Below are 21,342 nucleotides of genomic sequence, written 5' to 3'. Positions count from 1 at the left end.
TGCCACTGCTCCTCCGCCAGTTGATGCTAATGCACATAAGGACGGAATGACAAAACAAAAAGTGGGGGAAAAGACAAAGGATCCACTGGCACAATGGCTGCACTAACACCACCGTTGGTGTACACAGCACCCTCACACACAGGGAACAGGCCTACTCAATATGCATAGAACTAGCAGAGAAATAGCTTGCCACCAAAGCATTAGGAGGGGCACACACTGCCGAATGTAGCACACCTGGGACCCAGGCAGCCCTGACCAGTAGTGGATTCCTAAGAGCTAAGTTGCAGGATTATCCCTTCAGATCCCTAGCCACCAGGGGACCTATGCTGCAATGTCAGGCCTGGCCTAAGGGCACCCACTAACACACATCCCCCACCCGGATACCACCCTACCATGCATACGTTGTAATGATAGCCACTGTACTCACCCCATGTGGCTGCTGTGACACCCTAAAGCACCCATCCAGCTCTGAATAGGCCACTGCCAATATGTGGGCTGTCAGGGGGGTTAGGGTTCGAAGGGCACCCCTTCCTCATTGGGAGGCCATCCCCAGATGGGCCTCTGCCGTCTTCCATGTGAAATGTCTCAGATCCTCCCACCGTTTGTGCCAGTGGGAGCTCCGCCTGCCATAGACCCCCAGGGTCCACACCTCCTTGGCGATGGCATGCCATATACCCTTCTTTTGATGGACGCTGACCTGCAGAGGCAATACACACAGTGAAATACCAATAGACAAAAAGTCCAGCTTGTTACACATATGGCCCACCAGACCCTTTTCCATCACCATTGGCACACACATAGCCCAGCACACAACCTATATTTCACCCAGAGGACATCCACAAACCCCCCTTCCATGAGGCCTTCACACACACCACTCTATGCATTCCTGCCACATGCATCATGCCCACAGTGTACTCACCTGTTGGTCTGGAGGCCCATACAGCAGACCGTACTGGGGTAGGACCCCATCCACCAGTCTCTCCAACTCCTCTGAAGTGAAAGCTGGGGCCCTTTCCCCAGTCACACGGACCATGGTAGGTTCCAGATACAAGTCACAGCAGCACATGCAGTGTAGGTCCTCTCCTGTCAAAGATCAGGTAGCAAGTGAGGGATCAGATAGAAAATGGCATTCACGTCCGCGATGGTGTATTCCATCACTGCCGGTGTAGATCACCATTGGCCACTGTAACCCATAGGGCCCAATGTTAACCAATGGAGAATTGCACGGCTGTTCCCGACCGCCTCCTGCAACGGCGCACAGCGTCAGTGGAATTACCACCCTTCCACCTCTCCCTCCACACAGGACAGGCGGACGCCATTTCAGGGGGGGCGGGCCCTGGAAAATAGCTGAGTCACTGCTGAAATTAGGACATACTGGACAAATCACACTCTCTCATTACAAGTTAACATAGTGCAAAGTTCTGTTGTACCTCCATCGTTATGTTTGTGACCGGCTCCTCACTCTTTTGCCCAATAGACACCTACTGCTGCAGATGAATAGGAGATGGAGACATACCCCATGACAGACCCATGGTGGACTTTGCAAAACTGGAGGACAGGCACATTATCCTCATCTATAGACTTGTCAGGGCCACAATCACAGAGCTGTGCACCCAATTTGAGCCTTACCTCATATCTGGTATACGTCACCGCACTGGGATCCGCCCTCTTGTGCAAGTTCTATCAGTGCTCCATTTCCTGGCAACTGGTTGTTTCCAAGTGACAGTGGGCTTGGCAGCAGGAATGTCACAGTCAATGTTCTCAACTGTGCTGACAAGAGTGTTGGCTGCCCTGGTTAAACACATGTGCAGCTACATCAGTTTCCCCCAGGTTGAAGATTTGGCTGTAGTGAAGGCCGAGTTCTATGCAATGGGGCGTATACCCAACATAAATGGGGCGATTGATGGACCACATATTGCATTTGTCCCCCCCGCCAGAATGAACAGGTGTTCAGAAATTGTAAGGGTTTCCACTCTGTGAATGTACAGATGGTGTGCTTGGCGGACCAGTACATCTCCCACATCAATGCTAAGTATCCTGGGTCGGTGCATGATGCCTTTGTCCTGAGGAATAGCAGCATCCCAAATGTAATGGCCCATCTACAGAATCACAGGGTGTGGCTATTAGGTGAGCCCTGGTTCCCATCCAGTATATGTTGGTGTATGGGTATGGTGTGGGCTATATGGGATATTGTGTGGCTAAATGTTGTCCTTCAATATTTGCAGATGACTCTGGTTACCCCAACCTATCATGGCTGCTGACCCCTGTGATGAGTGCCAGGACAAGGGCAGAAGAATGTTATAATGAGGCACACGGGTGAACCAGACGGATCCTTGAGAGAACCTTCGGCCTCCTATAGGCCAGGTTCAGGTGCCTCCATCTGACAGGTGGATCCCTTTGCTACTCACCCAAGAAGGTCTGCCAGATAGTGGTGACATGCTGCACGTTGCATAGCCTGGCCCTCAGACGCCATGTCCCATTCCTGCAGGAGGACGAGGCTGGAGATGCCTGTGTGCCAACAGTGAACCCTGTGGACAGTGAGGATGAGGAGGCAGAGTATGAGGATGACGACAACAGAACATCAGTGATCAGACAATACTTCCAATGACACACAGGTAGGACAATGTTTCTTCACATTTCAATGTCATTTGTTTGAATTTCTGTGGCACTGGCATGCTAATATTTCCCACTTCTATGCCCACTTACTCTGGCAATTCATTTTGCAGATGTTGGTGACCTCACATACACTCCATGTGTGATTACTGCAGCCAACTACATGCCATTAATCTATGCACATTTTCTGTACTGTTGAATTGCAATGTTTGTACCTGTTTCAATGAATATATAATTGAAAACATGACATACTCCAAAAGTCTTTTATTTCCAAGGGTGTGTATTGAAGTGCTAAAATATTGAGGGGCAAGTGCAAGAGGATGGGGTAATGATGGATGAAAGTCCAGGGTATTATTCCAGTCTATTTGTAGCACAGGTGCATTGTCTAAGGGGACATAGGAAGGGGAGCAATGGCAGTTCAAGGTGGAAAGGGTGCCAGAGTGGGACACAAGGGTGACAATCAGGAGAGTCTAATTTCCTGGTGGGGGTCTTGGCAAGTGTCTTTGGCTTCTGTCTGGATCGCAGGGAATGTTTGTGGGGTGGTTCTCCTTCTGCAGAGAGAGGGGTGCTGGTGGCCTGTGAGTCCTGTGGCTGGGCCTCCTGACCACTAGTGGCAGCGGAGGTGGAAGACTGTTCAGATGTCTGGCTAGTGGCAGGGGCCTGCTGTTGTGTGACTGCCTCCCTCATACTATTGGCCATGTCTGCCAGCACCCCTGCTATGGAGATCAGGGTGTTGTTGATGGCCTGCAAGTCCTCCCGGATCCCCTGTTACTGTCCCTCCTGCAGCCACCTGTTCTCCTGTTCCAAGATCTGGCCCATCATGTCCTGGGAATGTTGATAGGCTCCCAGGATCTCTGCAAGTGCCTCCTGGAGAGTCGGTTTGTTGGACCTGTCCTCACCCTGATGTACAGCACTCCTCCCAGTTTCCTAGGCTTCTGCCTCTGTCCCCTGAACCGTGTGCCCACTGCCACTGACCCCAGGTCCTTGATTGTCTTGGGTATGAGGTGTGGCCTGGGGTACCTGTAGAGGTGGACAAACTGCTGATTGACGTGTCCTGGGGACAGAGGTGTGGGTACGCTAGAGGGTGCTGTGGTGGTGTTTCCTGATGGGGGAGGCTCTGTGGTGGTGTGTGACTGGCCTGGGTAACCGGCTGTCCAGAGGTCCCTGATGGGCCAGGTTGGTCATCCAGATCCTGAAGACCAGAGTTGCTGTCATCACTGTGGGCCTCTTCAGTTGGGGGACTTGATAGTGCTGGCACCTCCTCTCCGCTGACATTGGCTGGGATACTGTGGGGATGTAAATGATGTGTTATGGTTTCTGTTTCTAACATATTGTACATGCGTGGCTTCCCCTCTATGGTTGGATTTGCTCTGCCAGCTTCGACTTGTGTATGTTATTGTATGGTGGGATTGTTATTTCTCCATGGTGTGCATGCTTTAGTGATGAGTGTCCACACAGGGCTGTGAGTGGTGTCCATGCATTGGTAGAGCATGCAGGGCTTGGCATTGAGATAAGTGAGATGTGATGGTAGGGTGTGTGGGAAGTGGTGGAGTGGTGGGAGTGAGGGTGAGGGTGGGGCTATGTGATGGCATGCATTGAAGGGGGTGATAGTAGTAGAGAGTTGACTTACCAGAGTCCAGTCCTCCTCCTACTCCGGCCAGGCCCTCAAGATGCAGGATTGCCAAGACTTGCTCCTCATTTGCTGTTAGCTGTGGGGGAGGAGGTGGGGGCCCACCGCCAGTCCTCTGTACAGCGAGCTGGTGTCTTGCTGCATTGGAACTTACCTTCCCCTGTAAGTCGTTCCACCTCTTCCTGATGTCATCCCTGGTTCTTGGGTGCTGTCCCACGGCATTGACCCTGTCCACGATTCTCCGACATAGCTCCATCTTCCTAGCTGTAAATATCTGCTGCACCTTTGCTCCAAAAAGCTGTGGCTCTACCCTGATGATATCTTCCACCAAAACCCTTAGCTCTTCCTCTGTGAAACGGGGTGTCTTTGTGGTGCCATGGGTGGGTGAGGGTGTGTTGGGTAATGTGTTGGGGTGTGTGACGTGGAGTGCATGAGTGGTGTATAGGTGTGTATAGTGGCTCTGGTTGTGTCTGTGGTCTCAAGGTCTCTCCACTGGCAATAGTTTGTAATGATAAAGGGTTGTGGGTAATGTGGGTGTGCGTTTTATAGTGGTGTGTGTGTTGTGTGTGTGTATGGGTGTCAGGTGTATGTTGTTAGAATTGCCAAATGTGGTGTTGTTTTGTATGTGTGTGTCAATTTTGAGTGGGGTGGTATGTACCGCCAATGGTTTACCGCCATTGAATGTCCCCCGTAGTTATTCATGGGTCATAATGTGGTTGGCATAGTCCTGTTGATGTAACGGTGTGGATTTGGATACTGCCAGTTTATCACTGACCTTTGGTGTGGCGGATTTGTGTGTGTGGCTGAATACTGACGGATTGGTATGTGTGTGTCATAATATGGTGAACGGATATCCGCCGCCACAGAGGTAAGTTGGCTGCAGTCAGCATAGCGGTAAGTGAGATTTACCGCCAATGTCATAATGATGGCCTATGTTTCCTGTCTGTATTTATTTTTACAAGTGGAAAAATACATATCATTTGGCTTTTTTTGAGTGCCCCCCTTGCTGACATTAATGACTTTCAGACCAATAACTGTACGTTATGGCAGCTTGGGGAATTACAAAACTCCCTGAGATTTTCTTAAATTACTGCATATTGCAACATGTATTTGTGCTGTTGTGCTATTTTCTTAATGTGGGGTTACTATAGGATTATTTTTGGTTGTAATGTGCTAAAACCAGACAGGCATTAAGGTACAAGTCCACGCTTATCTGTTAAATAAATATGGAAATATGCGAGTTATCACCTCATCTGTTCACAAAATACAAAATAAATAAATACAAATAGAAAAGGCAGTAAAGAAATATGGATAAATACACACAGAAATGCTGAAAAAATAAATACATGTTATTTATACAAATGTGTGTGACATGCTCTTATTCTCATTTCTAACAGTGACAGGCACAGATCTCATTTTTGACATTTAGTTTGTACATACATTAGTGTTGTACATTTGTGATGGACATGTACATTTTGCTGCAATCATTCATCATGTTACTTAACAGTTACACCAAAATGAAAAAATGTTTCTATTTTTGTAACATGAGAATGCACGTTTGTTTATTTTAACAATATACACACATGTGTTACACATAGAAAACTACACATTTGAGTTAAATGGCATCTAATGGTTAACAGAAATTGCACAATCCAAGGGGACATGTGACCTTAATACAGCTCGAATATGTTTGAAGTTTGGAGATAACATTGGTTTTCAATTCTGTGTAAACACCACTTGTTGCATTGTGTAGAGAAATTACTACATTATATTGGATGTATGTAGTTCCAATGATGTTTACTGTTTACGGTATTTTAGGGAAAATTATTGCACACATCTGTATGGACACATTTTGATTTATGGATTGATGCGACTTTTTTTGTAGGTGTCCATTGGCATGAACGCAATTAGTACCAGAGTGGTGATGGTTCATGATATATTGAGGTGTGTTTAAAAGATTTTCTAACTACCACATTACACACATGCATTGCACATCATTGTACTTTTGTTTGCTAGTATTTGATAAACATGCATGAGTCCAGAGCTAATGTACACCAACAATTTTGTGGATGTCAGATTAATTAGTCACTTACCTCTGGTTCCGACAACAGTGGGGTTGATTTTCATCTTGATCCAGTAGCAGCAGAAAAAGTAAGACTTGTAAGATCAGGTTCACTGTGGCAGTGTGAGAAAGTAGCCTCTTTCTAGCATGGTTCCCCCCACTTTTGGCCTGTTTGTGAGTGTGTGTCAGTGTGTTTTTACTGTCTCACTGGGATCCTGCAAGCCAGGACCCCAGTGCTCATAGTTAAAACCCTATTTGTCAGTGTGTTTTGCCTGTCTCACTGGGATCCTGCTAGCCAGGACCCCAGTGCTCATAGTTTGTGGCCTATGTGTGTGTTGCCAGGAGTGCTTAACTGTGTCACTGAAGTTCTGCTAACCAGAACTCCAGTGCTTATGCTCTCCCTGCTTCCAAATTAGTCTCTATAGTTTAGTGACTTCATATTCCAATTCCACTTGGCACACTGGACCCCCATTATAAGTCCCTAGTATATGGTACCAAGCTACCCAGGGCATTGAGGTTCCAGGATATCCTTATGGACTGCAGCATTTCTTTTACCATTCATTAGAAGCTCAGACAAACCTTTCTTCAGGACTGACACTGCAGCCTGAGTAAAATAGTGCAAACACGATTTCACAGCCATTTTCACTGCACTAAAGTAGCTCATAAGTCACCTATATGTCAAACCATCAATTACTGAAGGCTAGTTGCAAAGTTACTAAGTGTGAGGGCACCCTTTCACTGGCAAAGGTGCCCCCACGCTCTCCAGGGCCAATTCCCAACCCTTCGTGAGTGCGGGGATACCATTGCACGTGTGCACTACATATAGGTCAATACCTATTTGTAGCTTCACTATGATACCTCCGAATATGGTCATGTAAGGTGTCTAAGATCATGGAATTGTGCCCCCATTCCGAATATGGTAGTGGGGGCAAATCCCATGCACCCTGGAGCATCCACCATGGACCCCAAGTACTGCCAAACCAGCTCTCTGAGGCTTGTACTGCAGCTACAGCTACTGCCACCTCACAGACAGGGTTCTGCCCTCCTGAGGTCTGAGTAGCTCAGTCCCAGGTAGGCAGAACAAAGCATTTCCTTTGGGAGGAGGGTGTTATACCCTCTCCCTTTGGAAATAGGTGTTACAGGCTTGGGAGGAGTAGCCTCCCAGAGTCTCTGGAAATGCTTTGAAGGGCACAGATGGTGCCCTCCTTCCATAAGCCAGTCTACACCGGTTCAGGGACCCCAGTCCATGCTCTGGCACGAAACTGGACAAAGGAAAGGGAAGTGACCACTCCTCTGTCCATCACCACCCCAGGGGTGGTGGCCAGAGCTCCTCCAGTGTGTCGATGGCATTAGCCATCTTGTTTTCCAAGGTGTGGGGACACCCTGGAGATCACTGTGTGGCCAGTGCCAGCAGGTGTTATCAGAGACCCCACCTGATAGGTGCATACCTGGGTAGGTCGCCAATCCCCCTCTCAGGGCTATTTCAGGTCTCTCCTGTGGGTTCCTCTTCAGATTCAGCTTGCAAGACTCCTCCATGAATCCTCTGCATCCTCTGCATCAGCTTCTGACTATTGGATCAATCGCAGACTGCTCCAGGAACCGCTGCAACTGCAACAAAGTATCAAGGACTACTCCTGTGACCTGCAACTTCAGCTCCAGCCAGCATTTGCAACAGTTTCCAAGGTGGACACGCTCTGGGGACTCCCTGTCTTCACCCATCACCAGAAAAAACGAAGAAATCTCCAGTGGAGTGACAGAGTCACTTCCCTGCAGGCACCTTCCAAGACGATGACTGGTTCTCTGGGACTCCTCTCCTGATGACAAGTGTGCTCCCTGGAACACTGACAGTGGACCAACATGACCCAGGCTGTCCTAAGGTCCAGCTGCCCAAATTTGGAAGAGGTAAGAGCTTGCCTTCCCGGTTTGCGACAGTACCCCTGCGCACCACGTCATCTCTAGCTACTTGGGTTCCTCTACACTTCTTCCAAGAATCCTTCATGCACAGTGTAGCCCAGGTCCCCAGCACTCCAACCTGTGATGCACAACTCACTGAGTTGTTCTCTGGCTGCGTGGGACCTTCTTTTGTTGTGTTGCACCAATCACAATTTGTACCTTTTTTATCCCTGTGTCCTAGGGCTCCCGTGGGTGCTGCCTGGCCATCTGTGGGCTCTCTCCAGTGTTGGGAGCCCCCTCTGCCTCCTCAGTCTGAGTTGAGGCCCCAAGGTCCCTCCTGGGTCCAGGTAGCACCAGTTTGATGCAAACCGCAACCTTGCATTAACCAAGGCTTGTTGGACAAATCCAGCAACGTAAACAGCCTGCATCCAACTTCTCAACGTGGGACATCTCCTGCACCATGCAGGAACCCGCAGCCATCTTATTTGGTGTTCTTCTGCAGACTTCTTCTAACCTGAGAATCCTCTTTTGCACCATCTTCTAGGTTAGCAGGGGCTCCTGTTCTTCCTGGAATCTTCTACGACTTCTGGACTTGGTCTCCTCTCTTCACAGGTCTTCAGGTCCAGGAATTCACCATTTGTTGCTTGCAGTCTTGCTTGGTTCTTGCAATAACTCTTAACACGACGTAGTGTGTCCTGAGGAAACTTGCAGTACTTTACACCTACTCTCCTGGGCTCTGAGGTGGGGTATTTTACTTACCTTTGGTATTTTCTCACACTCCCAGTGCCCCTCTATGCACTACACTTGCCTAGGGAGGAATTTCTCATTCACATTCCACTTTCTTAGTATATGGTTTGTGTTGCCCCTAGGCCTATTGCATTCTATTTTATATTCTATTGTTGCCCTATTCTATGACTATTTACTTACCTGATTTTGTTCTCTAGTGTATATATTGTGCATAATACTTACCTCCAGAAGGAGTATTGCCTCTAAGATATTTTTGGTCCTGTGTCACTAAAATAAAGTACCTTTATTTTTGGTAACACTGAGTATTGTCTTTTATTGTTTATAAGTACTGTGTAACTATAGTGGTATTGCAGGAGCTTTGCATGATTCTTAGTTCAGCCTAAGCTGCTCTGCTACAGCTACCTCTAGACAGCCTAAGCTGCTAGAACACTGCCTACTTTTCACTAATAAGGGATAACTGGACCTGGTATGAGGTGTAAGTACCTTAGGTACCCACTACAAGCCAGGCCAGCCTCCTACAGGCAGCACAGGAGAAAACTTGAAAAAAAGGAAAATATTATTCTTATATCTCTCACAATCCAATCCCTCAGATGTGCAGGTCTAGCCACCACAGTTAATTCCGTGGGAAGGTACATCATGATTGGCCCAGCTGTAAAACTGACTGGAGTCCCGTCGCCAGCCGCTTCCCTTTATGGCGCCGTCGACACAGATATACAATCCTGGTGGTGACGGTGGTCCGTCGATGGACTTTCTTCTATGTATCCACCAACATCTAAATAGAGAGGGCTGATGGACAAGTTGGCGGGAGGGAAATCCGGCGATAAATGACAGCAGGACCAATTATGCCAAGATCTAAATCAGGCTCTTAGGCCCTGATTTATACTTTTTTTTGCACCACATTACCGTCATTTTTTGACGCAAAAGCGGCACAAACTTACAAAATACAATTGTATTTTGTAAGTTTGCACCACTTTTGCATCAAAAAATGACGGTAATGTGGCACAAAAAAAGTTGTATTTAGTAAGTTTGCACCACTTTTGCATCAAAAAATGACGGTAAATGTATAAATCAGGGCCTTAGGCCCATATTTATACTTTCTTAGCACTGCATTTGCAAGTTTCATAATAAATAATTTTGTCACTATTCGTCAATCAATTTCCCAACACTAACGGCAAAATGTAGGTCATCCAGTCCTCCTCCTCACTGTTGGTTCAATGCTGCCAGTTTTGAAGCCCATAAACAGCTTAAGATTGCCTTAACAGACTCTAGAGACATATGAAGAGTATTAAGTCAGTTCATAAGATCTATGAATCCATGCTTAATGCAAGTAAGTTAAAACCTAGAAGTTCAATTTGGGCTGACTTACAAGCAGCAATGAGTGCAAAGGACCCTAGACTCATTTGGGAAATAGTTAATCATCCTTTATTCACTGAAGGGCCTCCTTCGAAAATCAATGATATAATTTAAGCAGACATGTGGTCCTCTCACGTTAGTTAAGTGTTTAAGACTGAGGGAGACTCAGGAAAATGGAGACACCTTAGTGTTTGATAGGGATGAGGCTCTCCAGTTTCATAATACTTTAGGGGTACAGGAAATAACCCCAACAAATAAAAAGAGTCAATGTGTAAATGCCCCAGATGGAGTCCCTGTGGATGTTTTTAAAGAAAATATTGATTTTTGGGCACCCCATCTTACTAACCTGTTCAGAGCTGTAATTATGGCCTCACTGATCCCCACACGTAATGAACCAATTATTGTTCCTATTTTTAAAACGGGTGATAGAAACAATCCAGCTTGCTACTGGCCAAAATCGTTACTGGACTCTATGTTGAAAACTTTGGGGTTGGATACTTCTTGCGAGTCTGGGGGAGTGGGCTGAGACAAAAACATTCTATCAGAAGTTCAATATAATTTTAGACAAGAAACTGGCATAGTGGAACACTGTTTACTTATCTCTCTCCTGGTTGGAAAGTGCATCCAAGTAAAGAAAAGTGCATTGCACTTAGCTTCTATAGACCTTTTGAGCATGTTCGATACAGTGAACTGCTCCAAATTATGGTTAATTCTAGAAAATATGGGAATTGGGAAGGCACTGGTCACTTTATTATGTCTCCTCCATTGGAATACTACTGCCACAATGTACTATGGAGCAAGGGGGAAAGCACTATGCCCTTAAGCAGCGATCAGAGGGTATGAAAAGGCTGCATTTTAGGCCTGTTTGTATTTTTAATACACCTAAATGGGTTAGAAGAGTATTTATTACAAAAAAGGTCTGATATCCCAAAGTTGGGCGACCGTTAAATACCCATGCTTTTATATGCGGATGACACTGTCATAGCGAGGACTGCAAATGGCCTAGAGTCTGATGGATCCCTTTGTCAAGTTTATGTCCTTATTGGATTTAAAAGTAAATTGCTGAGATTCCTTTACTGTGGTGTGCGGGTACAAAAGCATAATAAGAATGACAGTTCAATGAATAGATGGTTTCCCTGGTGCTAAACTACACAGTTTCGATTATTTAGGAATTCCCTTTGACTCATAACGTAAGTGGGCCCCCCTAATGCTGCTGACATCCAAACTATTTTCAAGAACGATTGGTTTTGTATCGAAATTGGGGCATAGTCCGGTCAGGAAGATGTTCACTCTAGTTAGCTTCAAATGCTTTTCAGGTGCCACTTATGGGGAAGGTAGGTGGGGCTTTTCCAATTATGAGATTCTTCAAAAGTTACAAAATAAGGCTCATATTTATACTCTGTTTGCGCCGGATTTGCTTCATTTTTTTTTTATGCAAATCCAGCACAAACTTAACTCCATATTTATATTTTGGTACTAGACATGTCTAGCGCCAAAATATTGGATTTAACAACATTTTTCGCCAGCAGAAAACTACCTTGCATCAATGAGGTGCAAGGTAGGCGTTCCAGGGCAAAAAATGCCTCAAAGGCCCTAGCCCCTTATTTATCCTACTGTGCAAAAATCACGCACGGAGGAGGAGGAGGGCCTTAAATAATGGCTATGACCATGGAAATTGCCCAAAGGTGCCCTTCCCTGTCCCAAGGGACACCCGCACCCAACCCTCCCCACACCAGGAGGTCACCCACGGATGGGGGACCCATCCGAAGGTAAGACAGGGTAGGTATTTTTGTTTTCTATCCAATGACGCTTGGGCGCTCTGACTTGGGCCCCCAGCTTGGCGCTGGCCCCAATGGACATGCCCAGGGGACATTCATTCCCTGGGCATGGCCATTGGGGTGGTGGGCATTGCTCCTGTCTTTTTGCCTCTAAACAGTGTAGCATCATAATTTGGCACACAAGCCCAGGTTCCACCTACGCCTCCCAGGCTCTGTTTGCATCCTTTCAAAGGACACAAATAGGGTGTTAGCACCGGCTAGCACCATTCCTTAAATATGATGCCCGGCCGGCATATAGGAAAGGTGCTAGCCGGCTATATACTGAGCCGGATGATGAGGACATCGTACAGTGAACCAATTAACTAATTGGGGATATATTAGAACGCATAGATTTGTACAATTATTATTATAGGTTAGAGTAATATCTGCCGAGTGACTGACCAATTAGAAATTAGGGGGATGGGCTGAAAAACTCTACTGAAAAGTCATGACAAGGGGCTGAAATTTTAGATGCAAGGGCAGATGCGAGGGGAGAATTGATGACGTCAAGAGACACGGTTTGAGATTCTGTCATTGGGCTCATGCTCTTGAGAGCCTGATGCTTTGCTTTGCTGATCGATTGATGACCTGAAGACGAAGACTGACTTTGTTGCTGATCCATTTCGTGGATAGGTAGCTATGACAATGTGACTGATTAACTTTTATGCCTTTCACTCTAGGTACAAACTGCGCTGTTTTATAGCTTTTCTCTTAGCTAGATATTTTCCAAATTCACGTTTTCTAAATTGTTTTTGCATGAAGCCCCACATGCTAAATGCTAATCTGGGTTAGGTAAGGGTCATTTGGGTGATGATGACAGAGACAAATGATTGATGGACTGATTGCGCAACTCTGCTATTAATGCCATTATATTAATCGTTGTAGGCTTATGCTGAAACATTCAAGCATATGTTTTCTCATGTTTTAGCAGCTCAGTCCCAGAAAGAACAAAGTATTTCCTCTGAGAGCAGGCTGTCACACCCTCCCCCTTTGGAAATAGGTGTTACAGGCTGGGTAGAGGTAGCCACCCCCGCTCTGGAAATGCTTTGAAGGGCACAGATGGTGCCCTCCTTGCATAAGCCAGTCTACACCGGTTCAGGGACCCCCAGTCCCTGTTCTGGCGTGAAACTGGACAAAGGAAAGGGGAGTGACCACTCCCCTGTTCATCACCACCCTAGGGGTGGTACCCAGAGCTCCTTCAGTGTGTCCCAGACTTCAGCCATCTGGCTTTTTCAAGCTGTGGGGACACTCTGGAGGGCTCTGAGTGGCCAGTGCCTGCAGGTGAGATCAGAGACCCCTCCTGATAGGTCCTTACTTGATTAGGTAGCCAATCCCCCTCTCAGGGCTATTTAGGGTCTATCCTTGGGTTCTCTTCAGATTCTGCTTGCAAGTTTCCTTCCGGAATCCTCTGCAACTACTACTTCATCCTTTGACCTCGGATCAACCACAGCCTGCTCCAGGAACAGCTGAAACAGCAACAAAGTATCCACAACGGATACTTTTCCTCTGCAACTTCAGCTCCAGCCAGTAACTGCAACAGTTTCCATGGTGTACACACTCTGGGGACTCCCAGTCTTCATCCTGCACCAGAAGGACCGAAGAAATCTCCTGTGGGGTGACAGAGTCACTCCCCTGGTCATGCAGGCACCTTCCAAGATGACGACCGGTACCCTTGGACTCCTCTCACAGTGACAAGCTTGCTCATAAGGACACAGCGGGTGGACCCCATCGACATAGACTGTTCTGAGGCCCTGCTGATGCAATCTGGAGGAGATAAGACCTTGCCTTCCCTGAGATGGTACACCTGTGTACTGCGTCTTCTTCACCTCCTGAGGCCTCTGTGCACTCTTTGCAAAATTCCTTAGTGCACAGCCTGGCCCAGGCCCCCAGCACTCCATCCTGTGATGCTCAACTCGCTGAGTTGTTCTCCAGCAGTGTGGGACCTTCCTTTGTTGTGCTGCACCAACTGTGTTTTGCACCTCCATTGTCCCCATGTCCTGAGACTCCTGTGGGTGCTGTCTGGCATCCTGAGGGCTCTCTAAAGTGCTGAGAGACCCCTCTTCCTCCTCACACAGAGTCCCTCCTGCGTCCAGCCAATGCCATTTTGACGCAAAATGCATATTTGTCGTAACCAAAGCTTTTTGGCGACTTCCAACACAAAATCACGTCTGCATCCATCTTCACGTTGTGGGACATCTTTTGCATCACACAGGAACCTGCTGGCATCTTCCTAGGGTGATTTACTGTAGTCTTCGACTAACTGGGGACTCTTCTTTTGCACCCTCTTCTGGGTTGGCAGGGACTCCTGTCCTTCCTGGAACTTCTTTCGACTTCTGGACTTGGTCCCCTTCTTTTGCAGGTCTCTAGGTCCAGGAATCCAGCAGTTGTTGTTTGCAGACTTGGTTGCTGCAATATCCCAATCACGAGGTGTAGTGTGTCCTAAGGAAACTTGCAGTACTTTACTCCTGCATTTCTGGGCTCTGGGGGGGGGGGTAATTTACTTACCTTTACTGTATTCTTACTCTCCCTGCGATTCTGCACACACTACACTTGTCTAGGGGGGAATTTGTGATTCACATTCCACTTTCTTAGTATATGCTTTTTGTTGCCCCTAGACCTATTATCTTCCATTGCATTCCATATCATTTCCTATTGTTTACACTGTTCTATGACTAATTACTTGTCTAATTTTGGTGTCTAATGTATATATTGTGTATAATACTTATCTCCAGAAGGAGTATTGTCTCTAAGATAATTTTGGTACTGTGTCACCCAAATAAATACCTTTATTTTTGGTATCAATGAGTATTGTCTTTACTTCTGTATAAGTACTGTGTAACTATAAGTGGTATTTCATGAGCTTTGCATGTCTCCTAGTTCTACCCTCTATCAGCCTAAGCTGCTAGAACACTACTACTTTACTAATAATGGATAACTGGACCTGGTATTAGGTGTAAGTACCCAAAGTAGCCACTACAAACCAGGCCAACCTCCTACATGCCCACTTTAAGTTATTGATTTCTTATTATCTCTCAGTAGGACTGTGGCTGTAATTACATTAATGGGGCTAATTCCATTTCAGGTTTTCACCCAAAATGGGATTCCAATTTGGATGGTAGGTGCCCATTCACAAACTGCAAATGTGCTATTTACCCCTCTGCAATTTAGTTACTCTGTACAATTTGCCAACAAATTGTGAGAAGGTATAAACCTGTGTGAGAAAAGGCCTCTTTTTGACATGGTTAGCCCCCACTCTTTGCCCGGTATGTGATGTAGCCTAGAGGTTGTTAGTGCCCTTGGCCCCTGTCAACCAGGTTCCCTCGGTCAGAGCTCTTTTCCATAACTGTTGTGATGCATTGGCACAATTGGGGACACCTTTAGCAGCCACCATAAGTCCCTAGTAAATGGTACTTAGGTACCCATGGCAGGAGGTACTAAGAGTGGGCACCTGAAGGCAGCAGCACTGATTGTGTCACCCTCTAGGACCATGCATTCTGGTGCACCCAGCACTGTCATTGCAGGCTGAGTGTCCTGATGCAAAAATAAAATGCAAACTTGACATGGCACACTGCCTGCATGTCCTGTCCACCACACAGTGCATGCAATATAGGTAAGTCACCACTCTGGCAAGCCTTTCAGACCTAAGGCAGGTTGCACTATCCTGCATGTGAGGACAAAGCTGCATGAGCAAAATGCTTCCACTGAGTCCTTGACAAACCTGGGACATAGTGAATGAACAGAGCAGCTATTTTAATACATTTACTGGACACTGGTCAATATAGGTTTCACAGCTATTTGGTGGCCACTATGAACCCTTGGTTATTTGGTTTCAAACAACTCCGAATGATAAATCCAAACTGGTACCAGTGTTGGATTTATTATAAAATGTACCCTGGGGTCAACTTAGGGGTGCCCCTACAAAAGCTAACTACCCTGGCATGGTTGATGGCTGCATATTAGTGTCACCAGACACTTATATGCACCCCCGGGGTGAGGGTCTCTGCCCTCTGGGATGTAGAACAAAGCCCTTCCTGGGAGGAGGTGCTAACACCGCCTCCCTCAGAAATGTGAACTGCCCTGTTGGTGAGCTTCAAAGGACTTACTGCCTTTGAAACTTTATCTCCAGGCATGCTGCTAGGAGCAGATGGCCCCCCCATTGCAAACCCCACTTTTAGTGGGTGCAACGGAGGGAAACTCAAACAAAAGACAGGAGGAGTGGTCCTAGCTAGCATGCACCAACTCTAACATGTTGCATGCGAGGTGGACTCTCCATTTCATTTTCTTCCTTCCTGGATGGAAGGAAAATAGCCAATCAGGTGTAGCGAAGTGGCTGCTGACAACCAGATGTGCTCACTTAGTGGGTGTGACCACCCTAAGGTAGGTGACCCATTGACCACTACCAAACGCCCACTAAATACAGTATTTAGGGGGCATCCCTAGACCAAGAAATCAGATTTGACGGACAGAAGAAGACCAGCAACAAGCCGATCCAAAGGCATGAACACTGTGGACCTGCTGCACAAAAAAGGCTCCAAACCCTTCCTGCTGCACCCAGGACCCGACAATCACTGATCAAGAGCTACTGGACAACTGAAAAACTCAAAAAGAACCCCAGAGAACTTCCAGGCTTTGCAAACTGCTGAATAACTTCCTCCAGAGTGGAGGTATCACTCTAAATCCACAAGGAACCAACAAACCAGTGAAGTCCACTTCATTGACTGGACGCTAACTCTAGAACCAGGCACTACAGATGGACTAAACTTATCACCAACAACTGTGAAGAAAGACTCTGCCAGTGTGCCAACACTGGTGGCACTGCACTCTACGGCAGTTGACCCATACCAACCCCCTGGATATTGGTCATCTGACTGTGACACCAAGAAAAACAGCCCACCTGGGGCTGTACTAGGACCAGGAGGAAGCCCCAGTTGAGGGACTCCAGAAGCAACCTGGACCTCCTACCAGAGTGCCCTGTTGTCCTGCAATCAACCCTTGAACTTATTTGCCTCCTGCTTCTAAGGGCATCCTTGTGCACAGCCCCTGCACCAAAGATTCAACTGTGCCCTAAGGGTCCCCGACCCCTTGTGACTTTGACACTCCAAGGCCCCCCACAGGATTCACCTTTAAATTTACATGTGCAGTGCTTTTCCAAGTGGTCCCTCGCAGTGGCCCTGCACCAGCTCCAGAGATCGTTCCCTGCTGGTTCCACCGTAACCAGAAGACACCCAAACTTCTCCAGCTGGCACAGTGAGACAACCGATGACCTCAACCAACCTGCAAAAGAAGAACTTGGTAATCCTACTGTGTGATTTTTTTTTTAGATGTATTTAGAAAGGGTATCCTCCATTGATTCCCACAGTGTGTAATTATGCATGAAAAGACTATTCTTATTAAAATTCAGAAATTCTTATCTCAAAAAGTCTTTAACCAATTCTGATGATCTTGGTCTTAAAATGAATGTAAAAATCTGAAGTGTTTTTAGAAATTGCCTAGACCCTCTGCACAGTGTGCCTAGCTTTGCCCACTACATAGAGGGCCAGCCTCCTAAAACCTGACAAGAATCTTGATGGCAAACAGCATAACATTTCTAGAAATGCATAAATGTGATTTTCAAGCTATTTGCTAACAAGATTTTTTAGCAGGCTTTAGCAGTTGTAAACTTATAGGTATGTTGTATGGGGCTCATAATTTGCACAGATGCATGTAGCCCAAGTGCAATTAGTACATACGCAAATACCATCTGACAATGACTCCTTCTTCAAGTACACCGAAATAAAAATAGCCCCATACTGGTAATCAGGACGCAAACATTTAGATTAATAGGAGAAATTAATTGCTTCATAAAATGTACCACAAAGGGCAGATGTTCATAATTTCAGCCCATAGTGAACAGGAAATAAATGGAAATGTAAACTTAAATGGTGGTACCTTTCCATTAGTTATTCTTATCAGGCCCCCTTGTGATCTTAAAAAGGCATTTTAACTTAGTGACATGTCAGGCCACCATAGTTTGCTAAATTTTGCTGGAGTATCGCAGTATATTGCGATGACGAGTCATTATGTGATTGACTAATGACTGCCCTTACAAAAGTTCAAGGCAGTCATGTTTTTTTATCTCATGTCTGTATTATAGGTTAGGGCCTTACCTCAAGTTAAGTGTTAGGTATTATGGCCCATATTTATACTTTTTTAGTTCCGCATTTGCGTAATTTTTTGACGCAAAAGCAGCACAAACTTGCAAAATACAATTGTATTTTGTAAGTTTGCGCCGCATTTGCGTCAAAATGCGGTGCAAATGCGGCACTAAAAAAGTATAAATACGGGCATATATGTTTCCCTATTACCACTTAATTAAATTGGTGAAAGGTAGGAAAAAATATGTATATAGTTTCTATACATCTTTTAAAAAATCACAGGGTACTGCATTACTGCCTTGGAAGTACTGCTGTACCAAACATAAATTTCAATAAAATAAACATGTTTCAAAATTGTAAAAACACTGTAATACACTGTATTTCACAAATACAAAGTTCTACAGTTTATTTTAAATTTTTTGCATATTTAATTCTTTTAAAGAAACTATGCAGTACTGCCTTGATATGTAGAAATTACAGAACAACTTAAAAAACTAAAATAAACTTTTTATAAAAAATATCTACTACTTGGTAGTACCACAGAACTATGGAAAATTATTTACTAATATCTTAAAAAATATATACAATTCTTATCCTACCTATTACCTATTTAATAAAGGGTTAATAGGTAGGAGCACAAATAAAACCTAATAGTTATGTATATCTAAGAACCTAATCCAGAACACAGCTAAATTGTAATAAAAACAGTGTGGTTGCCTTTTGTTATCACCATGTACCACACAATACCACAAAGTTACCACTGTATGCTGTGGCACAAGATACAACTAAGGCCTATCTATACATTTGTAGTGGGTTACCCTTTCATCATGCATGTTGTTGCATGGGCAATGCAATACTTAAGCAATGCAAAGGCCACCATGTGTGACTCTACATTGCTTGGTAAATGGTCAATTTCACCTATGCACTTATGCAACCCTACACTATTCCATCATACACCACACCACTGTACAGTATTCCTCTTTGCCACTCCACTGTAAACACTTCACTCTATGCTATTACACTGTAGGCCACTCCACTCTACATTTCTCCACTATATACCACTCTGATCCACACTAATTACCGCTACACCACTTCACTCCACTCCACTCTACAAAACTCCATTGTACGCTATTACACTCTATGCCTCTCCATTCTTTGATTCTCCAGTCTACGCCACTCCACTGTACACTCCTCCACTGTATGCTATTTCACTGCACAACACTCCACTCTACAACACTCTACTACATGCTACTCTACTATATACAACTCTACTCTGTCACTACACTTGATGCCACTAACCTCAATGTTATTGCACTATACACCACCCCATAGTACACTACTCCACTGTATGCCACTCTACTTTACCCCACTCCTCTCTATACCACTACACTCTATGCTACTCCACTTTACACCATTCCACACTACAGCACTGCATTCTACACAACTCCACAGAATGCTATTACACTGTGCATCATTACAATTGATCCCCCTAAACTGTATCCTGTTCCACTCTACAATACTCTACAGCATTCCACTCTACAGTATTCCATTCTACAACACTCTACTCTACCCCACTCCACTGTATGCCACTCCACATTACGACACTCCAGCCTACAGTATTCAACTATATGTCACTGCACTGTACCTCACTCCATTCTACGTCACTGCACTCTCTGCTACTCCATGGTACTCCTCTTCAAGGTATGCTATTTCACTGCATTCCACTCCACTCTACACTATCTCACTCTACGAAACTTTAGTGTATGCAACTCCACTGTAAGCTGTCCCAGTCTACACCACTTCACTATATGATACTCTAGTGTACGGTACTCCACTGTATGCAAATACACCATACACTACTCCACTCTATGAAACTTCACTCTACTCCACTCCCCTGTGGGCCACTCCACTCTATGCCACTCTATGCCACTCGACTCTACAACACTCTATATCACTACAGTTTACCACACTCTATGACACTGTGCGCCACTCCACTCTTCAAAACTCTTGTCTGTCAGTTCACAGTACTCCACTGTATGACACTTCCCAACAGTCCACGACACGCCACTCATCTGTATGACACTCCACTCTGAGGTATTTCACTCTCCGCCACTCCACTCTACGGCACTGAACTCTATGCCACTCTACATCACTCCAGTCTATGCCACTCCACTCTACACAACTAAAGTGGATGCCACTCCACTCTGTCCAATTCCACTACACACCACTCCCTTCCGCTCTGCTCTGTGATAATGTACTCCAGTGCACAACACTCTATGGTCAGATGTACAAAAATGCAATTTTGCATTTCTTAAATGGTGACTTAATGGAAATCCCTATTTAAGAAATGCAAAATGCTATGTACAGAGATACCGATTTCTTAGTAGTGGTTCCTACAAAGTAGGAATCACTATTAGGAAATTGGTATTAAGAAATTCCATCACATTTTAGTCAATGGGCCGGTTTTGCATTTCTTAAACAGTGATTTCTTGCTAAGAAATCACTATTTAGGAAATACATAAACAGTGATGGCAAAGTGCAAAAGGGTCCCCTTGGTGCACCCCAACAATAAGGGTGCAGCTGTAGAGCACACATATGCCTATGTGAATGTGTGTCTTCTATTGTAATTAAAACAAGCATTAGCAAAGCAACGGGGATCCCATTACGTCAAGTTAGAGCTATTAGCGTTATAAACTCCTAAACTGACTTTTCTTGACACATTAAATGAAACAAAAACAAGCGCGATCGTGCTGTGTAAAACACAGGGTGATCGCGCTGCAGAATGGAGAGAAAAAGTAGTTCAGAAACCATACAGAAAACATGGGGTCTTGTATGTTTCCAGTAGTTTACTGGTGCTCTCAAGGAGGGCTAAACACCTGGAAAAGGCATAACATATGCATGCCTTTTACAAATGAAAACAAGCGGATTTTAAAAGGCAAGCCCACAAACCAATGATAGTGACTAACGTAACACGGGCATGGTTAAAATCCCCCTAAAGAGAGATTAGAAGAGGTACAGAGCACTTTGCACTGGCCCCTAAAAAGAACTTTGCAGTGCTTTTTTAAAATTGCACCTAGTTACCACCGACCTCAA

Source organism: Pleurodeles waltl, chromosome 2_2, assembly GCF_031143425.1.
Source record: "Pleurodeles waltl isolate 20211129_DDA chromosome 2_2, aPleWal1.hap1.20221129, whole genome shotgun sequence".
In the NCBI taxonomy this organism is placed as follows: domain Eukaryota; kingdom Metazoa; phylum Chordata; class Amphibia; order Caudata; family Salamandridae; genus Pleurodeles; species Pleurodeles waltl.
This window is presented reverse-complemented; position numbering follows the sequence as displayed.